General features: G+C 41.4%; 1 long non-coding RNA gene across 1 annotated transcript in view; it reads left to right on the top strand.

Moving 5' to 3' along the window:
• LOC129629967 (uncharacterized) overlaps nt 1-19,592 on the top strand; it is a 29,870-nt gene extending 10,278 nt beyond the window's left edge. The window contains exons 3-4 of the long non-coding RNA XR_008703439.1: nt 7,503-7,569; nt 16,753-19,592. This is a non-coding gene — a long non-coding RNA (uncharacterized LOC129629967). The remainder of the gene's footprint in view (nt 1-7,502; nt 7,570-16,752) is intronic.
• The last annotated feature ends 4,393 nt before the right edge of the window (nt 19,593-23,985 follow it).

Below are 23,985 nucleotides of genomic sequence, written 5' to 3' on the forward strand. Positions count from 1 at the left end.
CTGACTCTTTGCAACCCCATGGACTATAGCCTGCCAGGCTCCTCTGTCCATGGAATTCTTCAGGCTGGGTAGGTAGCCTTTCCCTTCTCCAGGGGATCTTCCCAACCCAGGGATTGAACCCAGGTCTCCTGCATTGCAGGTGGATTTTTTACCATCTGAGCCACCAGGAAAGCCCAAAGGACCTTACCTGGATGCTAATGTGGGCACATAGTAGGACTTCAGTTAATGCAATGTGATGAAAAATGATATGTGAGAGGAAAGAAGAGAGGAGAGGGAAAGTCAGGGAGATAGAGAAGAAGAAGAGAGGAGAGAGAGAAAAAGCTTGAAAACACAAATGTCAAAAATGCTCCCCAGATGATTATGAAAAGTGCCTGTAGTTAATGACTGTCAGAGGCTTCAGGATCTTAAAAACCCAGGTTCCAGTTTTGACATTACCCTTGCTTAGCTGTGTGACCTTAGGGTAAGGAGCTTCACTTCTCTGAACCTCTATTTTTCCATTTGGCAAATGAGTCCATAAAGCCATTCTGTCTTATTCTGAAGATATTATAAGGGATGCATGTGATGGTACCTACTGTGGGTCCTGGCATGTATTAACCACCAGGGAAACATGAATTTTCTTCTCTCCTCTCATCAGGGAACAGTACGTTGTTTCCTCCTCTCCTGCCTCCCTCAACCTTAAGAAGTCCAGAAAAGGGACTTTCCTGGTGGTCCAGTGGTTAAGAATCAGCCTTCCAGTGCAAGGGATGCAAGTTCGATCCCTGGTCCAGAGCTAAGATCCCAATGCCATAGGGCAAACTAAGCCCACATGCCCCAACTAAGACTCAACACAGCCATATAAATACATAGTAAAAAAAAAAAAAAAAAAGCCCAGGAAAGGTAAGAGAGCTCCTTTTGGAAAGGTCTGTTTTTTGGCAGCCAACTTTGAATTTCTCAGCTATTATTTGGAGCTCAAAGTTCACATATCTGTGATGGATGAGCAGGGAACACTAACACCTCGTTAGTATCTGAAACCACTGGTTGGAATCGGGAAGGAGGATAGCCCAAGGTCCAGCGCCTTAACCATGGAAATAATACATGCTTCCCCAAAAATGAAGAAAGGTGAGTGGGGAAGGGAGCCGCACAAATCATTGCAAGGAGTTATTTGACCTGCTTGAAAATTTGAATTGCTTGGTAATGGCCAACCTGTTGGGTGGTATTTTATTAACATGAATAGATTTTTACAGGATATTTCTCACATTGCTTTCCGAGAGTCTCAGGAATTCATTAAATATTAAGAGGTAGCACTCTGGATTGTTCAGTTAAAGATGCCCTCTGATGAGGCTTCCCACAAGTTAGAGACCTGGAGGAAGCAGGCAGGCACAGAATAGATGTTTGCTGTCAGCCTCGGCAGAGGAGATAATAAAATAATAATAGCTGTGAATGTTTACTGGCTGCTTACTATGTGCCAGGCCCTAAGCTAAGCACTTGACTTTTTTTTTTTTTAAATACACTTTGTAAAGAAGGTATTATTAGCATCCCTGTTTTACAGATGGGGAAACTGAGGCATAGATTTCAAAGCTAGTGTGAAGGGGGAAGAAATGGAGACATATTAGCCCAACTTTGAATCTGGGTACATGAGGACTTTTCCAGATCTTCTTGGTAGCTCTGTGACCTCCAGCAAGTTACTAAGCTTTTCAGAGCCTCAACTGCTTCTTTTACAGACTGGAAAGTATCCCCATGTTATAGGCAAGGAAATAGAGACCCAGGTCACAGAGCTAATAAATGGTATGTCCAGAACTCATTCAGTGATCTTGGGTTCAGTCCTATTGTTTATTGGTGCATGATGAACAACTTCAGAATTCAGTGGTTTAAAGCAGCCACCTCATTTTGCACATGATATTATAGGCAAGAATTTGAGAAAGGTTCAGCTGGGTGGTTCACCTATGATCCATGTGGAATTAGCTGGGGATCCACTTTCAAGATGCCTTTTTATACTCCCATGCACTTCACCTTCTCCATATGGTATCTCATCCTCCAGATCCTCAGCATATGTCTTGGGTTTCCTCACAACACAGTGGTGTAGAGTCACTGGACTCCTTACCAGGATAGTTGGTTTGCCTCAAAATGAATGTTCCAAGAGATGAGAAGTGGAAGTGTCCTTTGAACTATAATCTATTGGTCAAAGCAGTAACATACCACTACACTCTCTGGATTCAATGGGAATAGTCATAAGTCCCCACCTCTCAATAGAAGGAATGTCAAAGAATTTGTATCCGTTTTAATCTGCCTCATTGGTGAAAGTCACTCAGTCATGTCCGACTCTTTGCGACCCCATGGACTATATAATCCATGGAATTCTCCAGGCCAGAATACTGGAGTGGGTTGCCTTTCCCTACTCCAGGGGATCTTCCCAACCCAGGGATCAAACCCAGGTCTCCCATATTGCAGGCAGATCTTTACCAGCTGAGCTACAAGGGAAGCTCTGTAGATACATAAGAAGCCAGTAAATGATAACTCTTACTTAGAAAAAACATCAATAAAATAGAGCAGTTAATAGCTACCAACCCACCCACCCAAGAGGGTGGATTTATTAGGAGGATTAAATTCATGAATGTAGAATTTAATGCCAGATACTTGGCAAAAAGCAGGTACAGAATGAGACTAGGTTCCCCCCCTCTAGTGACTGCTGGGACACACCCCAGCCCCTGCCCCGCCGGCCAGGGAGGTAATGTTATCTCAAGTGTAGGGGTGTCAGATAAATTATAACACATCCAGTTAAATTTGTGTTTCAGACAAATGATGACTAATTTTAGTATAAGTATGTTTCATGCAATTTTGGAGACATACCTACACTAAAGGGGATTCCCAGGTAGTGCTAGTGGTAAAGAACCCACCTGCCAATTCAGGAGACATAAGAGATACTGGTTCAATCCCTTCATCAGGAAGATCCCCTGGAGGAGGGGATGGTAACCCACTCCAGTATTCTTGCTTGAAGAATCACATGGACAGAGGAGCCTGGCGGGTTATAGTCCATAGGGCCGCAAAGAGTCGGACACAACTGAAGCTACTTAACATGTACACAAGCACTTATACTAAAAAAGTATTTGTTGCTTATCTAAAATTCAAATTTAATTGGGCATCCTATTTTTTATTTGCTAAATCTAGCAATCCTACCAGCTTATAGCTAGAAGAGCTGAGACCAAGAACTCTCATTTTAGCCTCTGACCTCAGGGCCCAGGAAGACTGAATGTGAAATTTGAATTAGGAGCCATACATGGTTTGTCCAGACATACAGCTGTCTTTCCTCCAATCATACCAAAAAAGAAGCAGAAGAGAAAGAAAACAGAAGTTGAAAGGCTTGCCAACATTCCAACCATCTTGATCGCATCTGTAAGGGTGGGTGTCCAGTATTTATTATATTTCTCCAGTCATGGAGCTCACTGTCAAGTCACGGAGCCCTGGAGAAGTGGCTTCACTCAGTTTTCTCATCTGTGAAATGGGGGTGATAGTAATACCAATTCAATCCAGATCGATATTGTGAGAAATAAATAAGGCAAAATTATAAAGCGGTTAGAGCAGTTCCTAATCCTTGGTAACCGCTCAATGTTAATTTTTATTAATATCAGTGGAGAGGCAGACACTCCAAATGCTGCAATAGCTGAACCCATAGAAGTATTAACAGAAGCAGTCAGCAATGAAGGAGAGAGAGAATGGGGGGAAGCTTCGCAGAAGTTACACCTGAAAAGAGTTGTGATAGATGAAGTGGCCTTTGCTGAACAGACAAGGAGGAAAGGCTCCTATGCAGAGGAATCAGCATATGTAAGGAGATAAAGGAAAGAAGTAAAATGTAAAAGGAGCTCTATGTAGCTCAATACTGATGGACAGTGAAATGGAGTTAATAGCAAATGAAGCAACTGACAAACAACTAATCTCAAAAATATACAAGCAACTCCTGCAGCTCAATTCCAGAAAAATAAATGACCAAATCAAAAAATGGGCCAAAGAACTAAATAGACATTTCTCCAAAGAAGACATACAGATGGCTAACAAACACATGAAAAGATGCTCAACATCACTCATTATCAGAAAAATGCAAATCAAAACCACAATGAGGTACTATTTCACGCCAGTCAGAATGGCTGCGATCCAAAAGTCTACAAGCAATAAATGCTGGAGAGGGTGTGGAGAAAAGGGAACCCTCTTACACTGTTGGTGGGAATGCAAACTAGTACCGCCACTATGGAGAACAGTGTGGAGATTCTTTAAAAAACTGGAAATAGACCTGCCTTATGACCTAGCAATCCCACTGCTGGGCATACACACCGAGGAAACCAGAACTGAAAGAGACACGTGTACCCCAATGTTCATCACAGCACTGTTTATGATAGCCAGGACATGGAAGCAACCTAGATGTCCATCAGCAGACGAATGGATAAGAAAGCTGTGGTACGTACACACAATGGAGTATTATTCAGCCATTAAAAAGAATACATTTGAATCAGTTCTAATGAGGTGGATGAAACTGGAGCCAGTTATACAGAGTGACCTAAGCCAGAAGAAAAACACCCAATACAGTATACTAACGCATATATATGGAATTTAGAAAGATGGTAATGACAACCCTGTATGCGAGACAGCAAAAGAGACACAGATGTATAGAACAGTCTTTTGGACTCTGGGGGAGAGGGAGAGGGTGGGATGATTTGGGAGAATGGCATTGAAATGTGTATAATATCGTATAAGAAACAAATCGCCAGTCTGGGTTCGATGCAGGATACAGGATGCTTGGGGCTGGTGCACTGGGATGACGCAGAGGGATTGTATGGGGAGGGAGGTGGGAGGGGGGTTAAGGATTGGGAACACGTGTACACCCGTGGGGGATTCATGTTGATGTATGGCAAAACCAATACAATATTGTAAAGTAATTAGCCTCTAATTAAAATAAATAAATTTAAGTTAAAAAAAAGAAAGAAATTCTAAGGGCAGAGTGATGGGAGATGAGCCCAGAAAGACAGCCCCAGACAGGTTCTGGGTACCACATGAGGGTGTGGCTCTTTCTGGGACTCTAAAATGAGGCTCAGTAGAGGAAGGAACCAATGAGCTTTGCATGTGGACCCAATCCATACCATCGTAGTGGGGAAGATCAGAAGGCAAAATTAACATCAAGATGGGCTTCTACATTATTCCAAATGGCAAGACTCGGATTTGAAACAGTAAGGGTGAGCATGTGCACAAGAGAAATGCTGAGAGAGAATCTTCTGATGTAACGGAGAATAGAGACTGGATTTCCAGCTTCCAGCCAGAGTGAGAAATTTGACCTGCACAGTAAAACACTAGAAAAGCACATTATGCCCAAATATCTTCTTAATTCACAGCTCAAGTGTGAAACTAATGGCTGTAATTGAGGAAATGGGAATTTCTATAGCCCTGAGAAGCACTGGAGCAGCCACCAATACTGGAGCAACCACGGCTGCTCTAATTTTCCAGTTGAAGGTGCTAGGAGCTCATCCTAAAGGAAAGCAAGAAGAGGTAGCCAAGAAATTTGTAGTCTGTAGGTGTTCTACAAATGGTTCTAGCCCTAAGGCTAAAAAGAAAACCTTAATAATTTAACCTCCTAACCATCATGACTCTAATAAGATCTGCCACATATTGAGTCACTGGTCTGTGCCAAGCATTGAGTTAAGTTTTTAAAATATTGCTTTATTCACACCACAATCCATTGAGGATTAGTAAAATCATATCCATTTTACAAATAAGAAAACTGAGGCTTTTAGTTTACTACCCATCCATCTAGTGAATGGGTGAGACCCAGGGACCCAGGGAACTGTGACCGTGGCCTCTGCACTCTTAACTCCCACACCAGAATTTAACATTTCCCAAACAACAACCCATCATGTGTACACCACCTATCCTATAATTTATTTCACATTATTTTAAATTAAGTCCATGTTGACTCATATCCCAGAAATTCGTAAACGTGAAAACAGAATGAGTGTGTGCTGTCACTTCAGTTGTGTCCAACTCTTTGTGACCCTATGGACTGTAGCCCGCCAGGCTCCTCTGTTTATGGGATTCTCCAGGCAAGAGTACTGGAGTGGGTTGCCATTCCCTTCTCCAGGAGATCTTCTCAACCCAGGGACCATTCTAGAACCAGGCATTGAACCTGGGTCTCCTGCATTGCAGGCATATTCTTTACTATTTGAACCACCAGGGAAGACTCAAAAAAGTTGTGCTTAGTAGCTCAATTCCGTTTGACTCTTTGCCACCCCATGGACTGTAACCCACCAGGCTCCTCTGTCCGTAAGACTTCCCAGGCAAGAATACTGAAGTGGATAGCCATTCCCTTCTCCAGGGGCTCTTCCTGACCCAAGGATGGAAACCGGATTGCAGGTGGATTCTTCTGAGCCACCAGGGAAGCCCTTATATATATGTACTAGTCAAGGCTATGGTTTTTCCTGTGGTCATGTATGGATGTGAGAGTTGGACTGTGAAGAAGGCTGAGCGCCGAAGAATTGATGCTTTTGAACTGTGGTGTTGGAGAAGACTCTTGAGAGTCCCTTGGACTGCAAGGAGATCCAACCAGTCCATTCTGAAGGAGATCAGCCCTGGGATTTCTTTGGAAGGAATGATGCTAAAGCTGAAACTCCAGTACTTTGGCCACCTCATGCAAAGAGTTGACTCATTGGAAAAGACTCTGATGCTGGGAGGGATTGGGTGCAGGAGGAGAAGGGGACGACAGAGGATGAGATGGCTGGATGGCATCACTGACTCGATGGATGTGAGTCTGAGTGAACTCCGGGAGTTGGTTATGGACAGAGAGGCCTGGTGTGCTGTGATTCATGGGGTTGCAAAGAGTCGGACACAACTGAGTGACTGAACTGAACTGAACTGACATATTGAGCACAGTATATAAGAAATCAGCACAAAACAGTACTTTTGTACTGAAGTTTTATGTGAAGTTTGAGATCAGGCAAACTGGTCTATGGGGATGGAAACCAGAATAGTAGTTGCTTTTTGGAAGCAGGAAGTGAGTGGATAGACAGAATAGAGTTGTGAAGAAACTTTGTAGGGTAACAGTAATGACTACATTTTGATTGGGATGTTAGTTATATGTGTATATACATTTGTCAGAACTCATCAAACTATAAACCTAAGATATGTGCATTTTATTAGATGTAATTATACTTCAGTTAGAAAAACAGAGGTCTCAAATTGGGGCTTTGACATTATCTTCAAATGAGGTTAAACGTAGACTCCCATAGATACACCTCGTATAATTCCATATAACCTTAAAACAAGGATGCCTTTTCTAAACATTGGCTGTACATAAGGATTGGTTATTTTGTATATAGCATGATTGTTTTGTGTTGCTTATTTGTATAAATATTTTCATGCGTTAGATGTAAATATTTAAAATATGCTGTATTTTCTGTTAAAATGAAATGTCTTACTAGAATAAGTTCCAGAATCTCTCACTTAGATGTTTCAAAATCTTGTTGTTTATATGTCTTCTTTTGTTTCAGTTCTTTTATCCAGAAGATGTGTTGATGATGAATACATCCGAGGTTGGCGTTGTATCCACATAGAAATGTAAGTGGTGGTAAAAGCACCTTTTTAGATAGAAGATGTTATAGGAATACGGTTAATAATGTAGCATATAAAACGCCTTTCTTATTTAAGAGCAAACAATCTCCTGATAAACCAAAACCTGCGATCATTCATTTATTCATCCACTCAAATGATCTTCACTGAGTGCTTAGTTTCATCTTTGACTCCTTTGTTTCCCTTTGCTTATCTCCCTGCAGGACTTGAACATGGTTTTGTATTCTACTTTTATCTATAGTATTTGTTTGTATCTCTTTGTGTTAATTTTTAGTGTTTGCTCTATGAATTTTTATATATGTAATATTCAATATTCATAGAATGTGTTATAATCTTGAATAAGTTATATATTAATATTGATACTATACTTATGAAATATATTAATATGTTACATCATACTCATATTTTAAGTGAATATATTATCTTATATATTCAGCATTTATATAATGTATATGTATATAATAGTCTACTAGTATCAACAGTTTATGAATTCCAGTAAACACAACCTAGAAATCTTACCAGTTATGTCCATTTACCTTTTTCTCTTTATAATATAGTTTTTGTAAATATAACCAATATGTACATTGAGGACCACAGTAGACCATATTTCAATCATTGAACACAGATTTGAAAACCAAGAGCAGAATAATCTATTATATATACCCAGATTTTTACCATTTCTATTGCTATTTCTTTACTGCTGATTCTCCAAGTTTCTTTCTGTTGTCATTTCTTTTGTACATGAAGAACTTTCTTTGGCAATATTTTTTAAAAGCAGGTGTGCCTGGTGATAGAGTGGAGGATGAGCTTACCCCTTCTTGTCTCACTCACTATATTAATTTCAACAATTCCATGTCTTTGAGAAGCTGGGTTTTTGAGACTGACCATGTTAAAAGACAAAACCAAACAAACAGGTACCTCACAGATAATCAATGTGGAAGATGAAATTGACAGTGATCAATCTGATTCCAAGGTTTAAGAAATTGTAGTAGGGTGCAACAGGCATACATATCCCATTAGTAAGTAATTGGGTTTACTTAAGCATGAAATAATACTTTTTTTCTTCAAATTCATGAGTGTTATTTTTTTTTAATGATACTAACTTGTTAGGGCATACATACTAACTTTTTTGAAGTGAATGACTTCATAAACACAATTGTGAAGGACATAATGAAAAAATTACCAAGATACTATGAACCAAGAAAGTTTGGGAACATCTGGTCTAGGAAAAAAGACCTATTCAACCCTAGAAGCAGACAGATGAATTAAACCGGAGAGAATTTGGAAGGCGAACACGACTTTGCACTTCTGTAGAGTGTAAGGGGGGAAAGAAACACAAAAACACAAACAAAGCCAGTGTGCTGGTCCATTTAAAAAAAAAAATCCGATTTGAGCTTTGTTAATGCAAAGCTCTTTATCTGAGGAGCTCAAAGAGCTTTATTACAGGTAAATATCCTTGTCTCCAGCTGCTAATAGGAGAGGCCAGGCCCAGGGAGATTAGGAGAGAATGCCTATTTAAGGTCACATAACAGTCAGTGACAAAGTGGAGACTCGCAGAGTGGTCTGTAATGGGATTTGTCTGCTGTCTATTGTATCAGCCTAAGATGCTGGGCGTGCGAGGGCTGGGCTCCAGTGCAGAAGCTTGCCAGAGATGGGGCATTTTAGAATTGCAGCCTGCCACTGCAGAAGGGACTTTGTGGGTCCCTGCCTAGGACCCCCTTTGTTTGCCAGACCCTACACTGAGCCTCTGAGAGAGCAAGCAATTGTCCCAAGTCTGCACGGCCTGTTTGTGGCAGAGCCAGAAGTAGAATGGAGGACTCCTAACATCTCCCTGATTCTCTCCTGGAGTTTTCCTGGCTCTCAAGCGATTTGTCTAGGAAAACCTATTAAGGAAATTCAATTTCTCTAAAGCTGGCTGAATGGAACTTGAGTTGGATCAAAGCTGGTATGGATTTGGAAGGAATTAAGAGAGAACTGGTAAAGTACACAGGCAGGGTCAGAACCCTGGTTCTGTTGAAGACTACTGTGGGACTAGGGACAAGTGACCTGCAGTCTCTGTGCCTCTGTGATCTATAAGACATACCAAGGGGTCTGGGCCTCTGGATCCCGAAAGTGCTCTAGCTTTAGTAAAAATCCACTTATTGGTTGTAAGCTATGCAGACCTCGGTCTTCCATTCTGCAAAATGGGGGCCCTGTTTGTTCCCCTCTCATGGAGTTGTGGTCAGCTGCCGAGTGCCTGCATGTAATGTGCTTATCTTAGAGACTCCTGCCTAGAATCACTCAATCAGTGTTGGTTTCATATTCAAGATGCCACAAACATTCTAACATGAAATATTTGGGCTGGGCCTACCCATTTGCTATAATTTCCCATTCTTTCATAATTTCTTCTAAATTCACACCAATGTTCAAGCTTTGGATCCAACTGAGAATGCCAGAGAAACTACAGAATATGCAGCTAAATTTGAATTTCAGATAAATAAAAAAGTGATTTAATGCAAGTATATCCCCAATATTACAAGAGATATACTAATATTTGTCATCATTTCTCTGCATTTGAATTTACCCAGCATCTTGTATTTTTACGTGTTACATCATTCAGTCCTAGCACTGTGCCAGATTTGTGTCTCCAATTTTGGATCTGGAAAAACATTTGGCCCATCTTCCAGGCTTCCTTTGCAGAGCTAAGGCAGTTAGGATTTCATTTTTTCATGTAGTGAACACGAAGCCCGCAGCATCCTCTCACAGTAGCTCAGCCATGCTGAAGTTCAGTTTTCCAAAATTTACCAGGACAATAGATTAGAATTAAAGGAGGAAGGGTATTTATACATAAACGTTGACTTTGGTTGATAGGCGTTATGTTGGAGCCTAATTCCAGAAACTCCTGGAAAAAAGAACCTAGATACAGAGCATCAAAAATGTGAAGCCAGAACCACCCATAATTATAAGGGCATTAAGATTCATGTAGATAAGATAGATGGAAAGAAGATCTGTAGGTGTTTATGTTCCAAGGGATGCAGCTAAGTAGCCAGATCTGGAGGGCATGCCAGCCTGTGAATTCAAAATGCTGAAACTTTTCTACATCAATATATTGTCCTGTCAAGTGGGGTAATAATACCTGCACACTTCCTCCTTATCTTCCCAACCTCTCTACTTAACCTTTGAAAAATAGGTCTCCAGACTGGGAGTTAAAAGGACTGTTTTCTGGTTCTGGATAGCAGTAGACACATGATAACTTTTTGCTGCCATTATACCAGGTTAACACCCCCCAATAGATAAATGTCTGGCAGTGTCCCCAAGTCAAATGTTTAGTTGCATCATATGGCTCCTTGAACGAAGGGCAGTGAGTTCTTGCAAAATTCACTTACTCCTCAACCAAGTCTAGAGCCTGGCTGTAATTGCTCATCTCTTAGCACTGTTCATTGCCGGGAGAAATATCAATAACCTCATATATGCAGATGACACCACCCTTATGGCAGAAAGTGAAGAGGAACTAAAAAGCCTCTTGATGAAAGTGAAAGAGGAGAGTGAAAAAGTTGGCTTAAAGCTCAACACTCAAAAACCAAAGATCACAACATCTGGTCCCATCACTTCATGGGAAATAGATGGGGAAACAGTGGAAACAGTGTCAGATTTTATTTTTCTGGCCTCCAAAATCACTGCAGATGGTGACTGCAGCCATGAAATTAAAAGACGCTTACTCCTTGGAAGGAAAGTTATGACCAACCTAGATAGCATATTCAAAAGCAGAGACATTACTTTGCCAACAAAGGTCTGTCTAGTCAAGGCTATGGTTTTTCCATGGTCATGTATGGATGTGAGAGTTGGACTGTGAAGAAAGCTGAGCGCCGAAGAATTGATGCTTTTGAACTGTGGTGTTGGAGAAGACTCCTGAGAGTCCCTTGGACTGCAAGGAGATCCAACCAGTCCATTCTGAAGGAGATCAGCCCTGGGATTTCTTTGGAAGGAATGATGCTAAAGCTGAAACTCCAGTACTTTGGCCACCTCATGCAAAGAGTTGACTCATTGGAAAAGACTCTGATGCTGGGAGGGATTGGGGGCAGGAGGAGAAGGGGACGACAGAGGATGAGATGGCTGGATGGCATCACCGACTCCATGGACGTGAGTCCGGGTGAACTCCGGGAGTTGGTTATGGACAGAGAGGCCTGGCGTGCTTCGATTCATGGGATCGCAAAGAGTTGGACACGACTGAGCGACTGAACTGACTGAACTGATTAGCACCATTCAAACTCTGATTTTAGGGAAGATGAGGCTATGAATCTAAAAGGAGCTGCAATATACATGAGGGCAGACAGGGTTAAACCCATATTTCATGGGGAAAAATGAAGAGGCAAGGGATGTAAGTGGAAAAAATCCCCTCTCTGAGCCTCAGTTTCCTCATCTATCAGTTCAGTTCAGTTGCTCAGTTGTGTCCAACTCTTTGTGCCCCCATGGACTGTGGCACGCCAGGCTCCCCTGTTCATCACCAACTCCCAGAGCTTGCTCAAACTCATGTCCATCAAGTCGGTGATGCCATCCAACCATCTTGTCCTCTGACATCCCCTTCTCCTCCTGCCTTCAATCTTTCCCAGCATCAGGGTCTTTTCCTGATGAGTGTGTCAGTTCTTTGCATCAGGTGGCCAAAGTACTGGAGTTTTAGCTTCATCATCAGTCCTTGCAATGAATATTCACGACTGTTTTTCTTTAGGATTGACTGGTTTGATCTCCTTGCAGTCCAAGGGACTCTCAAGAATCTTCTCCAACACCACAGTTCAAAAGCATCAACTCTTCAGCACTCAGCTTTCTTTATAGTCCAATTCTCACATCCATACATGACTACTGGAAAAACCATAGCTTTGACTAGATGGACCTTTGTTGGCAAAGTAATGTCTCTGCTTTTTAATATGCTGTCGAGGTTGGTCATAGCTTTTCTTCCAAGGAGCAAGCATCTTTTAATTTCATGGCTGCAGTCACCATCTGCAGTGATTTTGGAGCCCAGAAAAATAAAAGTCTCTCACTGTTTCCCTTGTTTCCCCATCTATTTTCCATGAAGTGATGGGACCAGTTGCCATGATCTTAGTTTTTTGAATGTTGAGTTTTAAGCCAACTTTTTACTCTTCTCTTTCACTTTCATCAAGAGGGTCTTTAGTTCTTCTTCACTTTCTGCCATAAGTGTGGTGTCATCTGCATATCTGAGGTTATTGATATTTCTCCCAGCAATCTTAATTCAAGCTTATGCTTCATCCAGCCTGGCATTTCTCATGATGTACTCTGCATATAAGTTAAATAAGCAGGGTGACAATATACAGCCTTGACGTACTCCTTTGGAACCAGTCTGTTGTTCCATGTCCAGTTCTGACTGTTGCTTCCTGACCTGCATACAGATTTCTTAGGAGGCAGATCATGTGGTCTGGTATTCCCATCTCTTGAAGAATTTTCCACAGTTTGTTGTGATCCACACAGTTAAAGGCTTTGGCATAGTCAATAAAGCAGAAGTAGATGTTTTTCTAGAACTCTCTTGCTTTTTCTATGATCCAATGGATGTTGGTAATTTGATCTCTGGTTCCTCTGTCTTTTCTAAATCCAGCTTGAACATCTGGAAGTTCTTGGTTCACATACTGTTGAAGCCTGGCTTGGAGAATTTTGAGCATTACTTTGCTAGCATGTGAGATGAGAGCAGTTGTGCGGTAGTTTGAGCATTCTTTGGCATTGCCTTTCTTTGGGATTGGAATGAAAACTGACCTTTTCCAGTCCTGTGGCCACTGCTGAGTTTTCCAAATTTGCTGGCATATTGAGTGCAGCACTTTCACAGCATCATCTTTTAGGATTTGAAATAGCGCAACTGGAATTCCATCACCTCCACTAGCTTTGTTTGTAGTGATGCTTCCTAAGGCCCACTTGACTTCACACTCCAGGATGTCTGGCTCCAGGCGAGTGCTCACCTGCGGCGGAGGCGTGGGTCCCAGCGGCCCCGTGCAGGGTCAGGGGCACTGAGTGCAGTAGTGTGTATGTGGGACGTTTTGAAGGAGGTCACCATTACCTTCACTCCTCATTTATAGAATGGGGCTAACTCTACACCTTTTGCAGGGTTATTCTCAGCACTTGGATGAGATGTTGTAATACAGATATAGTTCTTAATGCAATGCGCAACTGCTTTAATTGCCGTAAGGAGTGAAAAGTGGAAGTGTTAGTCGCTCAGTCATGTCTGACTCTTTGCAACCCCATGGACTGTAGCCCACCAGACTCCTCTGTCCATGAAATTCTCCAGGCAAGAATACTGGAGTTAGTTGCCGTTTCCTATTCCAGGGGATCTTCCTGACCCAGGGATTGAACCCGGGTCTCCTGCATTGCAGTCAGATTCTTTACCATCTGAGCCGCCAGGCAATGCATAACTGCTTTAATTGCCATAAGTAGTGTATAAATGTAAATAAATATTGTAACTTTTTCAGATCCCTTTGAAAGCTAGCCATTAAAGAATCTGTCAAGAGTGAAGTAAGTCAGAAAGAGAAAAACAAATATCGTATATTAATGCATATATATGGAATCTAGAAAAATGGTACCTATGAATCTATTTGCATGGCAGGAATAGAGATGCAGATGTAGAGCATGGACTTATGGACACAGTCAGGGAAGGAGAGGGGGAGACGAACTGAGAGACACACATACACGACCATGTGTGAAATAGATGGCTAGTGGGAAGTTGCCGCATAACACAGGGAGCCCAGCCTGGCACCCTGTGATGTCTTAGAGTGGTGGCACGGTGGGGAAATAGGTTGGAGGGAAGCTCAAGAAGGAGGGGATGTACATATACATATAGCTGATTCACACTGTTGTACAGCAGAAACTAATACAACATTGTGAAGCAGTTATACTACAATTAGAAATAAATTTAAAATAAAAACTAAAAGAATGTCAAATAAAATAGTAAATACAGAATCTCTGTCATACTGTTTATCCTGTCAATGTAGTCTGTGTCTGTTTGTAGATAGATAGATAAGGATGTATATACATATATTTGCATGTATCTATATATATGACATTTTTGGGGTGTCCCAGGTGGCGCTAGTGGTAAAGAAGCCGCCTGCCAATGCAGGAGACATAAGAGACACGAGTTCAATCCCTGAGTCGGAAAGATCCCTTGGAGGAGGGCATGGCAACCCACTCCAGTATTCTTGCCTGGAGAATCCCATGGACAGAGGAGCCTGGAGGGCTACAGTCCACGGGGTCACAGAGTCGGACACGACTGAAGCAACTTGGCACACAGCATGCACGCATGACATTGTCTCTTCTCTTAGATACACAATCAATTTCTTAAGTATATTAAATCTGTTATGTGGAAACATGTTGAATAGATTAGTTCATTAAATAGATTAAACAAAAGGAAGGATGCAGATGAAGTCCAAGTTCATTTCCTCGGCTTCTCTAGTTTTTGACGTGGCTACAGAACTAGCCGTTGGGCATAAAATAGTTGTATTTACTGAGCCTCAGTGCTTCTCACCTCCCTCCCTGCCTGCCTGCCTGCTGTCCTTTCCACCTATGCTTCTTCCTTGGCAATCAGAAGCCTCTTTCCCAGCTTGAACCCTGGGAGTTTTCCAGAACCTTTTTACTTAGACATATATTGACCTAGGCCTTACTTCCCTGAGTAAATTATGCCACAGGCAGCAATCTTCAGGTCATAAATTAGCCCACAACCGCATGCAACTGTCTGCTAATGATGTGGATGGCGAAACGACGTCTTCATGGAACTGGCCGGACAAGAGTCCTCTAAATTTTGTTGGCTGACAGCTCCCTCTCTCCCCCTCACCTGGCTGGCTTTTCAGTGCCTCTCTGTCTGGTTTCATCTTTATCGTCCCTCATGCGTTCATGCCAAAGATAAAAGGACTCCATCAAGGAAACCAGGGAAAGAAGGGTTGACATCAGCACCCAACTCATAAGAGGTGTTCGGTACATATTTGTTGAGTGAATGGATGCACGTAAAGAGCGGGACATGATGTTGACTTTGATGGTTGTTGGTGTTCTCATTATCCTGGCAGTTCCTTAAGGTCAAGCCAGAGTCTTAGCCTTAAGGACAGCCTGGCCTTAAAGAAACTATCCTGGTTTCTCCAGGGTCTGTGATAGAGCTTGTCATTCAAAACACCATCAATCCACTGGGGAATGGATGGATGCTAGGGGCATTCTGGGAATCAAAGTGTCTTCCTTCTATGGATCACTTTTTCTTTCTTCATCAGTGTCTTCTCTTTGTAACCTTCTCTTGAGCTGTTTAGGTGTGCTGAATTGGGGTCAGATACATGTATTGGCTCAATGAATATTCGAGTCCTTGTCTCTCTCTCAACTTTGAAATTTAAAGGAATTCCTTTATATCTGTGTTATCCTCTTATTCCAAGAAATCAAGGGAAAGAATCCTTGAATATGGGTTCCACTTGATGAATTTTGTGAATATTAATTATTGTTGTTGTTCAGTCGGTAAGTCACGTCTGATTCTCTGTGACCCCATGGACTGTGGGATGCCTGGCTCCCTTGTCCTTCACTATCTCCTGGAGTTTGCTCAGATTCATGTCCATTGAGTTGGTGATGCTATCTAACCATCTCTTTCTCTGCTGCCCCCTTCTCCACCATACTCCTGCAATCCTCACAACTATACAAGATGTGGGCCAGAAGTTACTGACAGAGAAACCGAGGGTCAAAGTGATTAGATAATTTTAGACTGAAGTGGGAAGAACTGGTCACAATGTGGATTTCAACTCAGATTTGCCTAACTCCAGGATAGACTGCTCAGCCACTACCCTGTTCAGAGTGGCAGTGGTGTTTTGTTTTGTTTTGTTAAGTCCTTAACTAGGGATTTCCCTGGTGATCCGTGTGGGACTTCACCTTCCGGTGCAGTGGGTACAGGTTCAATCCCTGGTCAGGGAGCTAAGCCCCCACGTGCCTCAGGGCCATAAACCAAAACATTACAAAAAAGAAGCAATGTTGTAACAAGCTGAATAAAGACTTTGAAAATGGTCCAGGTAAAAAAAAAAAATCTTAAAAATAAATAAATAAATAATAAAAGTTCTTAACTTGACTCCATAGACCTGCTCTGCCCCCAACCCCATCAAGGAAACCAGCAATTGATTGTGTCAGGGAGCTTGTGAGCCCTTTGAAATAACATTCACACACTTCCCTGTTTGCCTACAGGTTTTTCTGAAAGAGATGTCATAGCTCTCAATAGATTATCATGGGGATGCATGATACCCAAATTACAAACCATTGGCTAGAGCAGAAGCAAAATGGGAATGTGAGCATTAAGAAGCATCGAGCAACATCCGAACTCTCCCACTGGTGAAACCAGTCCACACTCTACCACTGGATACATACTTCTCTTCGTTTTTGAGATCTGGTCCTTAACTCCTGTTTTGGCTAAAGAAAACTCCAAAACTGAATAAGCACAGGAGCCACTGGAAGCTGTAAATATTAGAGGAAACAAAAAGCAAAGTCAGTGGGGCCCAGCATTCCTCAGGCCTGGAAGAGCAGGAGTCACCCAACTTGCCCCAGGATCAAAGGAACGAGGCAAACCCTTCATCACCCGGCTTCCACATCAGCACTGTTTAGGGCAGGAAGATGTCAAGGGGGAAGGTTTTCTTTGAAGTGTCAAGATAAGAACCATCTCCACCTCCCTCGAGTGTGAAAGTGATTCCTCCAGGAGCCAGGGGAGGGTGTGAGGCATTTGGCTGTCTGTACAAGAGCTGGGAGGAACTTATCAGTGAAGGCAGACACCTTCGTGGCTCCAGGCTGTGTCTGGACCCAGCCAAAGATCTCCTGTGAGCATCAGTCCTTAAAAATATATGAAACACTGAGCCACACTGCCGGGTTTCCAATGGTGTCCCATTTAGGGTTGTGTCTACACTGGCTTTAGCGTTAACAACGGTTGAGTGGCTAGACTCTTATACTCACGTAGACTAGTTAGACCTTGTCCCTTCTGCTGGGCGAGCATGAGCAAGTTATTCACCCTCTCTGAACCTCAATTTCAGTGGGATTTACAATAATAACCCCTATATCTAGGGTTAATTTGGGAATGAAGTGAGACTATGCAAACTAACCATTTCCTTTCCTTAATATCCGGTACATAAGCACATTTTTAAAATGTTAGCTGATATTTTTCTTTACTGTCTGGCCCAATGCGTCTGGTCCAGGTGGTCTTTAGAGTCAAAATATCTGAGGATGTGGTATTCTTCTGAGCTGAAGACTGAGATCTCACTTGTCTTCTTTTCCAACATGATCAGCATGATGTCATAGCCAAGAGCACACTGCCAGCATTTAAATCCTAGCTTTAGCATTTCATAACTTTGTGAACATTGGGAAGTTACTGAGCTTCCCTGTGCCTGGGCATTTTATAGATGTTGATTATTAGAACTTAATGAGTTATCATATTAGAAATTAGAACAATGCTAGGAATATAGGAAGTCAGTGAGTATCAGTTTCAAGCTGTGCCTCCTCCCTCCACTAGCTTTTATAGACACCAATATCTATTTGTTAAATGAAATTTATTGAAAAACTGAAGTGTTCCCAGCATTGGGTTGTAGGATTTTAAAAGCATTCATTGGCCTGGCACTGTAATTAAGATTACATTTTAATTAAGGAATTAATATATATTCATGCAGTCACTCATTCAATCAGAAAATCCAAGGGCCAACTATAGGCTGGGCACTTATTCTGTCTATAATAGCAAAAACTTTGATATGTCAACCTTTGGCCTTCATGGAGATTCCTTTCTGTGCCTGGAATATCCTGGAACACAAGTGACTGACCTTCTTTTTAAAAGAAACCTCCTAAGGTTTTCAAATCCTTTAGGTCTCAGTTTAAACACCACTTCTTCTTGAAAGCCATCGCCAATTCTGGATGAAGTTAGGTCTCCTATTGTGTGCCCCAAACACCACACTTTGTCTATCACATTTTGAATGGTTGGTTTAATGTTTGGCTCCAGCAGTCTTTAATTCCTTGAGGGTAAGCTCCATACCTGCCTTTCTTTTGCTATATCCCCAACATCTAATGGACTCCCTGGCACATACAAGTACTCAGAAATATTTGTGCAAAGATGAAGAAAAGAGGGAATGTCTAAAAGTGAACTTCTCCTGTTGGAAGGTATTATTTATTATCTTAGGTCATACCAACTGTAAATGATACCTCCACTTTGGAGAGTTTTGTAACAGTGAGTTCTGAAACTTTTAGAGCTTGTAAGATTCTCTGAGACAGCTAGTCCAGTCTCTTTGTTTTTCTGGGGGAAACTGAGCCTGGAGAGATAAAGCCATTCATCAAACTGTACTTAATGGGCAGAATTGGGACAAGAACTCAAGTCTTTTAATGCCCAGAATCCTTTGTAAAAAAAAAAAAGAGAGAGAGAAGGATTAAATCAAATTCTCTCATTAAACAGTACTATTCACCTAGCATGGAACAATCAAGACTCTCCCGTTGGAGATGAGGACCATTGAGGCACTTAATTGGGCATAGCTTTCTCATTAAAGGCAGGCATTGGGGGATAGTAAGAAAAAAATTAAAACATGGGCTCAAGAAAGCTCAGGCTCACATCCTGTATATTTCAGGATATTCATAATGCCTTCATTTTTAAGTACACAAAATGATATTTCTTACAGAAATGTTGTACATTATATGAAATAATGTGTTGTATAATAATTTGATTGACCTTTGTCCCTGGTTTGGAGACTCTAAATCTTTGGAATTTCCTTAATTATAGGGGTGTCTTTGTTATACATGGGGCCCCTGAATCACACCTGAGTTTGTGCTAAGCATTGACTCAGGATAGGGACAGGTTGACCAGAAAGACAATTAGAAGGGTGAAACTTTGAACCTGACTTACTTTTAATATTTATTTATTTATTTGATGGTGCTGGGTCTTAGTTGTGACATGGGATCTAGTTCCCTGACCATGGATCAAACCCTGGCCCCCTGCATTGAAAGCACAGAGTCTTAACCACATTGGACCACGAGGGAAGTGGTTGGTTATGCAGTAATAGGTAAATGGAACAAGTAGCAACAGCAATAAAATGCCACGTACTTAAGAGGCACTATCTCATTGGTTCATGAAAGCAACCCAAGGAGGTATGTATTATTATTGTGTCTATTTTAGCAATGAGGAAACTGAGGATCAGGGAGATGAATTCACATGTACAAGGCCACACAACTGGAATGTAATAGAAGCAGGACTTAAACCTCTTGGATTCCAGAGCCCAGTCTCTTAACCATTAAATTCTCTTGTCCCTTGACTGTGCTGCGAAAAGTATCAAGTTGGCCCCTTTCTGGAATCCACAGAGTTTTTGCCTCAAACAGAGCCTTGGCAGGACTCACCATACCCTGAAGGGGAGTGTTTCTTCAGAACCCTGTGGACAATGTTAAGAAAAATGAGCCAGCAATGATGCAGAACCCTCTGGAAAATCAGGAAGATGCTGTCTACTCAACTTGCATGTGCAAGGTTATCAAAACTTGGTGAGAGCTAAAGCTGCAGGAGAGCTATGAGAAGAAAGCAACCACTGCAAACCTGCCCCTAGAAAGGAGGAGGAAGTCATAGGATTAAACACATCAACCTCTTCCCCACTCCCTCCACCTCTCCAGCTGGAGCCTCCCACTGGCTAAACCCAAATGGAAGCCAGAGGGCAAGGGGCCCACTGAGGCAGCTCATGCAGATTAGTTTCTTGGAGAAGGAATGGCTCAGACCTGGGCAAACAGCATAGCTCTATTCATGTGTTCCCTATTTCCCACACTTGGTACAGGTGGAAATGAGCCATTCCAAAAGTCAGATGAAAATGCATGAGATATATTGTCCTCCTGGGGTTTCTGGAGTAAAACTAAACCCCAAACGCCACTCCATAGGCTTCTGTCACCTTCCCAGAGCTCATTTCCAAAAGGAAATAACACCTGCCCCAAAGCTCCACCTGCCAAGGCCACCTCTCTGAACCTCCAGCTGCCGGGGGCTGACGGTAAGTCACAGAAGCATAGTGATTTCTCAAGGGAAAGATGAGCAAAGTGAATGCAGAATTCCTCCACACACGGGATGAAAACCCCTGTGTGGGAAGGCAGATGAGGAAAGCTGGGAAGGGGGTAGGAGAGAGTAGAATAAAACCTTGCAGCCATAGCCTTTTCCAAGAACAGGAAGCGATCTAAAGAATGTTCTCTTTACTGAACACAGTCCATAGTGAACTAAAGAAGTTCTGGGCTTTCCCTTTGCCTTCATTATATGCTTTTTGATTTCCTGGGCCAGCAGACTGCTATTAATTAGTTGTTGTGTAGGTTAATCCAGCTTTTCATTCATGGACTTATTTTCTCCCGCTAAGAGTTTTAAGTTCGAAATGTCACTAACAACCTAGGTAATTTAGTGTCCAAACCCTCAATGGTCAGGGAATTATAACTAATGAATAATATGTTCAACCAATTTAATTCTAGAAGCAGCTCATTAACATATCAAAAGACTTTCAAATGTGCACCCTCTTTGACCCTAAAATTTCCTGCGTAGCAAATGTGGGGTTTTTTTCTTTTTGGCCCTAAAGAAATAATTATGGATTTGAACAAATACTCAGTTTAAAAACTGCTCACTGAATTATTGTTTAGTCAGTAGCTCAGATGGTAAAGAGTCTGCCCGCAATTCAGGAGACCCGGGTTCAATCTCTGGGTTGAGAAGATCCCCTGGAGAAGGGAAAGGCTACCACTCCAGTATTCTTGCTTGGAGAATTCCATGGACAGAGGAGCCTGGTGGGCCATAGTCCATGGGGTCACAAAGAGTCAGGCTTGACTGAGTGACTAATACACTTATATATTATTGTTTTATATATATATATATATATACATATATATATATTTCAGATTATTTTCCATTATAGGTTATTATAAGATATTGAGTTTAATTCCTTGTGCTGTACAGTAAATCTTTGTTGCTTGTCTATTTTTGTATAGTACTTTGTATCTGTTAATCCCATACTCCTAGGAATGTCCCTCCCTTCCTCTCCCTTTTGGTAATCACAAATTTGTTTTCTATGTCTACAATTCTGCTTTTGTTTTGTATATAGATTCATTTGTATTATTTTTTAGATTTTACATGTAAGTCATATAATATTTGTCCGAGTATGGGTTTCTTTTACTCAAGCGTAACAATGATATTAGAGCCAGCATTTGGATCCAGGGACCCTGGCTCCAGAGCTTGTCCACTTAGCTAAAGTGTCCCTAAAAATGAGATTCTCTTAATAAATTATGGTCCATCTATAAAATAAAATACTGTTCTGCCATTAAAAAGTATGTATATAGCTATGAAAAGATAATCCAGAAAATGTTACAGATGGTGAGAAAACAATATAAAATGTAAATATGCTATGATACTTTGGTGGGGAAAAAGTGTGGTTGCATATATAGAAAAAAGTATAAAAATGATATTAAAAAATGTTAATATATTATGGCAATGATGACATTTGGGGTGATTTTGTTTTTATTCTCTTTAGCTGTATTTTCTATGTTTCACATAATAACATGAATTGCTTGATTATTAGAGAGCACAAAATACAATAAAAGTTATATTTTAAAACATACAGTTTGTGCTTCCCCAGATTGCTTGCATGCATGCTAAGTCACTTCAGTTGTGTCTGACTCTGTGACCCCATGGACAGCAACCCACCAGGCTCCTCTGTCCACGAGATTCTCTAGGCAAGAATACTGGAGTAGGTTGCCATTTTCTTCTCCACCTTCCTCAGATTACTAGAGACCATATTGAACCTTGTAGAAAATGCCAAATGAGAGACACAACAGTGTATGGTAAAGTAGAAACACTTCCTATACATACAGGAAAATGACATTTCCCAGATTCCCTTGCAGCTAGACTGCTATCACATGACTGAGTTTTAGCCAATGGAAACTGAGTAGAAGTCATATAAGCTATTTGTACACCTAGCCCATAAAAATATTCCATGTGGTTCCCTAGTCCTTTCTTCTCCTGTTAGGATCTCAGAAGCCATATGTTCCAGAAGGCATACCTAAAAATGGTGGGAAACTGTCCCAATTTGCATTATTATTGAGTGAACAGGGTGGCCAACATCCTGGTTTGCCTGAACTTCAAGGAGTTATGAGTGCAAAGATTTTTAGTTCTGGGAACTGATAGCTTTTGGGAAATCTGGGAGAAGTTGATCACTTAAATGGGCAAGAAATAAGCTTATATTCTGATAAGCCTCAGAGATCTTTTGGTTAACCTGGTATAGCAGCAGATTAACCAAACTGCTATAAATGAAAAATTCTGCACTTAAAAGGTCAAACATCCAGCCTAATGCTTAGCAATCTATGTGCCGTTTTGATTTTTTGATAGTTCCCTTTAACTTTCTGAACAATTGTTTTCTGACCCATATAAAAGAGATGACAATAAAACTACTCTATGGTGTCACTGTGGGAATTTAATAAAATACAGTTCTTAAATTGTGAAAAGTCTTTGTAGCTATCATCCACTGTGCAAATGTGAGCTTTATAGTTAATAGGACAGTTCAGTGGACAGTAACAGAGTTCAGAAATTCCAGAATGTGCCAGTCACAATGCTCAGGACACAGTACATAATCCTTCAAAAGACAAAACAGTTTGACCTGAAAAAAGCCTTCAGTCACTCATTTATTTCACAAATATTATTGGCTTCTCCTATGTGCCAAGCATGCTGGATGCTGGGAATGTAATTATGGATCCAAATGTGTTCACTCATCAGACAGATATTTTGGGGGACTCGTACTGCATGTCAGATACTCTACTGGACTGCTATCCAGGCACACCTTGATTTACAGCGTTTTGAAGATACTGCTTTTTTTTTTTTTAATAAATGAAAGGTTTGTAGCAGCCCTGTGTTAAGCAAGTCTGTCGGCACCATTTTTCCAACTGCCTTTGCTCACTTCCTGTCTTCATGTCACATTTTGAAAATTCTCACAATTTTCAAGCTTTTTCATTCATATTATGTTTGTCACCGTGATCTGCCATCAGCGACTTTTGGTGTTACTGTTGCAAATAAAGAGTTTTTAATTAAGATATGGAAACCTTTTTTTTTTTCAGCCATTATTCTATTGCACACTTAATAGGCTATAGTATAGTGTAAACGTAATTTTTATGTGTACTAGGAAACCAAAAACTTTGTGGGACTCACTTTATTGTAATGTTCTGGAACCCAACCCACAGTATCTCTGAGTTCTGCCTGTATAGTGATTAAACATGAGATCAAGCTTCCCAGGTGGCTCAGCGGTAAAGAATCTGCCTGCCAATGCCGGAGTCTAGGATTTGATCCCTGAGTCAAGAAGAGCCTCTGGAGGAGGAAATGACAACCCACTCCAGTACTCTTGCCTGGGAAATCCAATGGACAGAGGAGCCTGGCAGGCTACAGTCTATGGGGTCTCACAAGAGTCGGACACA

Source organism: Bubalus kerabau, chromosome 16, assembly GCF_029407905.1.
Source record: "Bubalus kerabau isolate K-KA32 ecotype Philippines breed swamp buffalo chromosome 16, PCC_UOA_SB_1v2, whole genome shotgun sequence".
In the NCBI taxonomy this organism is placed as follows: domain Eukaryota; kingdom Metazoa; phylum Chordata; class Mammalia; order Artiodactyla; family Bovidae; genus Bubalus; species Bubalus kerabau.